Source organism: Oryctolagus cuniculus, chromosome 2, assembly GCF_051225735.1.
Source record: "Oryctolagus cuniculus isolate XC-2025 breed Fujian yellow rabbit chromosome 2, ASM5122573v1, whole genome shotgun sequence".
NCBI classification, from domain to species: Eukaryota; Metazoa; Chordata; class Mammalia; order Lagomorpha; family Leporidae; genus Oryctolagus; species Oryctolagus cuniculus.
Genome location: NC_142868.1, coordinates 192,748,051 through 192,755,082, shown reverse-complemented (window position 1 = coordinate 192,755,082; position 7,032 = coordinate 192,748,051). Strand labels below are relative to the sequence as shown.

General features: G+C 39.5%; 1 non-coding gene across 1 annotated transcript; it reads left to right on the top strand.

Moving 5' to 3' along the window:
• Nucleotides 1–1,690: 1,690 nt before the first annotated feature.
• Nucleotides 1,691–1,797, top strand: LOC127490402 (U6 spliceosomal RNA). The gene has a single exon (XR_007918364.1). It is a non-coding gene; the product is annotated as a U6 spliceosomal RNA (small nuclear RNA).
• Nucleotides 1,798–7,032: the final 5,235 nt, after the last annotated feature.

The window sequence follows — 7,032 nt, the reverse complement described above, 5'->3', positions numbered from 1 at the left end:
ATCTGAATAGTCATTTCTTCAAAAAAGATATTCAAATGACAAATAAGTGCATAAAACAATACCCAACATCTTGAGTCATTAGGGAAATGCAAATCAAAACAGCTATGCGATACCACTTCACACCCTCTGGGATGACTATAATCAAAGAACAGACAATAACAAGTCTTGGCAAGGATGAAGAGAAATTGTAACCTTCATACATTGCTAGTGGGAATGTAAAATGGTGCAGCTGCTTTGGAAAACATTTTGGCAGTTCTTCAAATTGTTATGGCTCAGTCATTCCACTCCTAGGTATATATCCAAGAAAAACAAAAACATATGCTCATACAAGAATCTGAACCAAAACATTTATAGCAGTATTAGTCACAATATCCAAAATGTGGAAACAACTCAAACATCCATCAACTGACTGGTAGATAAATAGCATGTGGTATATCCATACAATGGAATGTTGTTCAATCATAAAGACGGTATGATGTCAACATACCTTGAAAATATTCTGCTAAGTGAAAGAAACCAGTCACAAAAGACCAAATATTGTATGATTCCACTTACAGGAAAGCCCAGAATAGGCAAGTTTATAGAAACAGGAATCATAGTTGCCTAGGGCTGGGACAATAGGTACCACACAGCGACTACTTAACAAAACTATTCTCTCTGTTTGGAATAACAAATTTTCTAAAATTGATTGTGATGAAAATTGTTCAAACTTGTGAATATACTCAAACCACTGAGCATATCCTTTAAACAGGGGACCTGTATTCAATGGAAATTAAAGCTCAGTAATATAAGGCTATTTTTAAAAAGTGGAAGAAAGATAGTCTCATCAACAAGTGGTGCTGGGAAAACTGGATATCCACAAGCAATAAAATCAAGCTCAATCTAGACCTCTTTGTACCGTAGACAAAAATTAACTCAGAGTAGATCCCAGCCTAAGAAAGGTTTGATGAAAAAAGAAAACTCAAGCCTGGAGAAAGGACATCAGCTCTTGAGACTGGAAAGGCATCAGAGTGCTCCAAATACAACAAGCACCGTGGACTCTCATTAGCAGAATTTCTGAACCTTCCTAAAGATAAAGTAATCTGGAATTACCCTTAAAATAAACTTCTTGAAAACATCAGTAGTTCAGGTCACTACTGAATCAAATTCTCTATGAGCCTTTAAATTTAATAGACATCCCCTATGAGACTTGTCACTGGTGAGGTTTAGGAAATACTGTTCTGATGCATGTATCTTTGTTTATACATGGAAGTAAAAACTAATTAAAATTGTAAATGATCTGGATTTCTAATAATTTTATATAACAGTCTAAAACTCATTTGGATATGAAAGAATATACGTACAATTTCAAAAATTTTAAGTTTTAGAGGTGGAAAGTAGTAATTCACATCCATACTCCAGCACTGGGAAAGTGAAATAATCAACTTACCATAAAAATGGGAATAATGGCATTGAATGATTTGTAACAAGTAAAAGTATACAAATATATGTATATGTGTATACATATATATGAAAGTGTTTAACACATTATCTAAAGAGTAGAAAGCCATCAATAAAGAGGACATTATAACAAAACAGACCAATTTTGATTTTTTTAACTGTTACTACCTTCTAAGAATGGTGGGACATAGTAGCCTCATCTACTTTGCAACCCCCTTTGATCAGTTTGGGTCTAATAATGTGAAATTTTGTGCTCACTTTGGCAGCACATACACTAAAATTGGAATGATACAGAGAAGATTAGCATGGCCCCTAAGCAAGAATGACACACAAATTCGTGAAGTGTTCCATATTTTTTAAAAAATGTGAATTTTGTGAGAATTTTTTTTTACAAGGGGTGAGAAACTATGAATAGGGAGAGGGAGGAGCCAGGCTTAATATTTCCTGTAAAGGGCAAGGGAATCCTACCTCCCATTTTCCTCATTCCCCACAGAACAGCTCATCTGAGAAGAGTTTTAGAGAAGCAAATGCCTACTGGGCAGTTTCACATTTTGCTAGGGAATTATGACAGATTGTTTTGTCATATCTTTAAAAACTAAAGAGCCATTCAGGTTTCTCAGAACATTTTCTCTTTGTGGGGAACATGAGAGTGTGCCACGTAAGCAGAGTTGACTTGACCTTGTATAAGATGCACATGGGTACAAAGAGTGCAAGGGACACTGAGTCATAACAAAATGGTATGCCACAATTTATAACACACACACACACACACACACACACACACAGGGAATGAGCACTGTGGCATAGCAAGTTAAGCTGCTGCTTGGGAGCCAGCATTGCATACCAGAGTGCCTTGTTCAGTCACAGTCACTCTGAGCTTCCTATCCAGCTTCCTACTAACGCACTTGCGAGGCAGCAAATGGTGGCCCAAGTGCTTGGATCTCTGCCACCTACATGGGAGATCCTGGTGGAGTTCATGGCTGCTGGCTTCAGCTTGGCATAGACTAGTTGTTGTAGACACTTTGGGAGTGAAACAACAGATGGGGATTATGGCTCTCTCCATGTCTCCCTGTCACTCTGAATTTCAAATAAAATAAATATTTCCAAAAAAAACTTATAAGTTCATGCTACAACACTGTGAAGAAATTTGTCTGAACCAGAAACAAAGCCTCACTACTACAGGTAGAGACGAGGATGTTGACTGAAGAAAATAGGTATTCCTGTCTTAAAACATTAAGGTATAAGGCTGGCGCTGCGGCTCACTAGGCTAATCCTCTGCCTGCAGTACCGGCACACCGGGCTCTAGTTCCTGTCGGGGCGCCGGATTCTGTCCCGGTTGCCCCTCTTCCAGGCCAGCTCTCTGCTGTGGCCAGGGAGTGCAGTGGAGGATGGCCCAAGTGCTTGGGCCCTGCACCCCATGGGAGACCAGGAGAAGCACCTGGCTCCTGCCATCGGATAGGCACGGTGCGCCGGCCGCGGCAGCCATTGGAGGGTGAACCAACGGCAAAGGAAGACCTTTCTCTCTGTCTCTCTCACTGTCCACTCTGCCTGTCAAAAAAAAAAAAAAAAATTAAGGTATAGAGATTCTCATAAAGATAGAAGTAAATAGTACTAGACACTAGACAGACCTTAGGCAGACAAGGGCAGAAATTATGTCTAGATCTTAGTCTGTTGGGTCTAAATTTGAGGAATCTGACACCTTTGGAATCATTCAAAGAGGAAAGAGAAAGATGAACCAAAAGAAGGTGCCCTGAGAATTGGTAAGATCTCTGCTTGAGGGCTCTAATCATGGAAACAAGCCAACTCTACCTGTGAGACCAAACAGAGCCAGCATTATTCATTTCCAGTTTGTTATCATCAATCCTCTAAGACCTGCCCAGCCACAGGTACTAAAGCCAAGAGTCCATTGTCCCCTGCTTGGTATCATCAATAAAGAGGGAGAAGACACTTTCTAGAGGCCAACAACGTGATGATAGCAACTGATACAAAATTTAAAGAACCGAATTTCCAAGAATTATGACAGGAATACCAGCCAGATTCTCCCCACATGGTTATGCTCTTATCATTGCCAACAATGGCAGGCTTATATTTTAATCCTTTCTCTCCCAATACAAACTTCAGCCCTTGCTGAATCAATTTCTTAACCATGTCCTTATTGTTACATAAAATAAACATTTGACTCAATCTTCTCATGGGCTAGATCCAAGTTATCACCAGCTTCATCATTCAGTTGTTTCACTGACTTAAACATGCCATGATCCATCACTTTCTTAAACCGCACCACCATCAACCTGTTGCCTTCTTTCTGGCACCATGCCACAAGGAGTGTCTTCACCATTACAAACTTGACTGCTCATTAACAGTGGGTAAAAAACAATAGTGATGACACAGAAATGGATGCTGAGCAGTCAGTCCAGGCTATTCACCACTCATGGATTCACAAAATTCATAGTTGAGTCTAAGCTAAATAATTGATAACTCCTACAGGTCATAAGTTTGTGTGTGTCATTATTTGTCAAAAGTGAGAACTAAATCCGCAAATAAAATCTCATCATGACAAGCTAACTGCCCACGCCCATGAATTGTGCATCAACCAGACCATTGTCAATCACCAATGCTTATAATGATGCCCTCGGTAAGGGTCTAGAGAAGCATGGGGACATGTCCATTTCGACTTTGTGCTTCACATCACGCTAAATGCAGAGATCTGTACCTTGAAACAGTCAGTGTTTGTCAAATGGCACACACTGAGAAAGACAGATACTCCTGAAATGACAGTACACTTGCCCTCCAACTGAACTAAACCCAAATGGTACTGGGTAAATAACATGGACTGATCATTTCTACATGTGATATCTAATTTATCCCCACAGGCTAAACAAATATTTAAGTGATTTCATAAGGTTACAAGCTAGTAAATGGTAGAACGAGGTATGAATTCAGGTCTCTATAATTCCAAAGGAAGTATTACCACTCAAATAAACCATCTGTAAAGAATCCTTTAACAAGAGAGATGGGAAGAGGTGGCTGGATAACCAAAGGGAACTATATTTCTAGTAGCTCAGCTTCATGACCAAAAGACCACTATATCTGTCACCTAAGCCAGGTGTCTCCAGGGATGGCTTACTCTGAGTTACCAAGTTATTCCAAAGCCAGGAGTGATAGCTGACAAATGACAGTTATAAATAACTCTTGGCTATCACCATTGAACACATACTGGAGAAAGGGCAGTGTATCCTTGGAGTCCCCTTCCCATGCAGGGCATTTGCCCATACCCTTGGAGAGGACTCATTCTATCTTTATAGTGCTTGTCATGGTCTTCTTCCTTAAATCCCACTCTTAAGCATTCTGGTCACACACAGGTGTCAGTGACTGATCAACATAAAGGCATTAGTTTTACAGCAACTCAAGCACTGATGGGGGTATTTCAGAAACATCAATGATCCTGGATTCACTCTGTGAAGATCAGGGATGAGCTAGAACCATCCTAGGGGTTGTGATACAATTAGCACATACTCCCTAAAAAGTTACAAGCCCTACTGCATCAAACAGAACTGAAGTCTGTGCAATAGCTTTTGAATTATGGTTTATAAAATTCTTACATAAAAGAAACCTCTACAGTCAAAGGAACAGCAACCTGGGAATACTTTAAGAAGTAAATTGATTTGATTTGATTTTAAAAAGGAATTTTAAAACTAGCTTTGAATATGTATATTCTGATTCAAAATATGCTTCTGACAGACATAGGTAAAGCAGCTAAGAAAAAAAGAGTAAAACTTGAAGTGTGTCTAGGGCTTTCACAGCATTTTACAGGCTTCATTAACACATACACAAAAATAAGCTTCAAATCACAGAATAGGAACAATGAGAATCAAAGGCAGAAGAAAATGATCAAAAAAGGATAAAGCTGGGTACACTTTCCTCCCCAGGAATATTTCTGTTTTATTACTTGCTGTTAAAGTTTATTGTGCGCCATTATAATCCTGTGCATATGCTCCTTATGAATATTTGCATTTCCTTACTTTGGTGCATTTCCTTACTTTGGTGAAGTTTGTTGAGAGGAGGTTATTGTCATTGTCCACGGCTAACAGAGATCTCCTTGTTGTTTAATGAATCCAAATAAACTCCTTAAGCTCCTTTAAGGCCCTACCAGAGGAGTACAGCCTGTTTCTCTAGCTTTGACCCCACATCTCCTTCTTGGTTCCCCCATCCCCACATCTCTTCATGTCCAAATCCTTCCAACCCTTCAAGACCCAGATCAAAGGCCAACTCATCCCCAGAACATTTCCCGAATTACACCCAGGAGAAAAGGGTGATCTCCTTTCTCTTAAAATCTCCAGGCATTTTATCTGTACACTCCCACAAATATTTTTAAAATGCCATGCCTGCCTCATAGGAAAATTACTTGTACACTTTATTTCCATGATTACGCATGGAGGTCATAGAGGAAAGATACCACATCTTCCTTGTCTTTGGAAACTGAATTACATAGGAAAGACCATGTCAGATAGAAATGGCTCAAAAAAATCCAATGACCTGAATGAATGCTTCAGTGCCTATAAGCTCTGTGATGCTCTGAAAGGTCACGGAGGTGTAGAGTGGGATCTCTGGTGTGGAATGGAAGTAGCAGTCATGAGGAGGGTCAGAGGAAAAGATTCTGTTGGTGGGAGAAGCAATGGAAATACATAAACCAAAGATTACCCAATGTCAGTACAGCAATTAGTTAAATTTACTTGTCTGGGTCAACAATTTTCCACAAACACATCCTTATGTTCAGTCTCTGTTTCCAATAAGTGTCTTATTAGCTACCCTATTAAATAAAATAATCATCAAATAGGACTCAAATTGACCTTAAAGTTTATCCAGTCTAAAGGCCCATTATATGTTTGGGAATTCTGGACATCCATTTTGAGTGGTCATCCATTCACTGCTGGGATATATCCTGCAGTAGTCAGAATTCTCAGAATAACCCAAGATTCCACATCCCCTAATTCCTCGAACCTGTCAATGTAGGGAACAGCACTGGTAGGACTATGCTGAGTTATATGGAATGGCTGACCTTAGAAAGGGTTGATTGTCCAGATGGATCTAAACTAAAATCATGAGCCTGAAAAGTAAAGAATTTTCTCCTGCTGCTGACAGGATGTGTCAGGAAAAAAAACAAACTTAAAGCACAAAAAAAAGATTCAATGTTCCATTACTAACTTTGAAAATACAGGAGACAGCAAGCCAAGGAATGTAGGCAGTCTCTAGTAGTAAAGAATGACCCCTATGTGACATCCAGCAAGGAACTGGGATCTCAGTTTCACGGCCTCATAACTGAATTTTGTCAGCAATCCAAACAAGCCTAGAAGTGGATTATCCATAATAGCCTCCAGATAAGAGCCCAGACAAGACAACACGTTTATTTCAGTGTTATGAGTACCTAAGCACAGTAACACACTGAGCTTACCTGGACTGCTGACCATAACTATGAGACAATATAGGACATTATTTTAAGCTGCTCAATTTGTGGCAATTTGTGAATTCTTGGCAGCAATCAAAAACTGGAACACCTCCACTGATGTGAAGTCACTACCTCTTCTGTCTTTG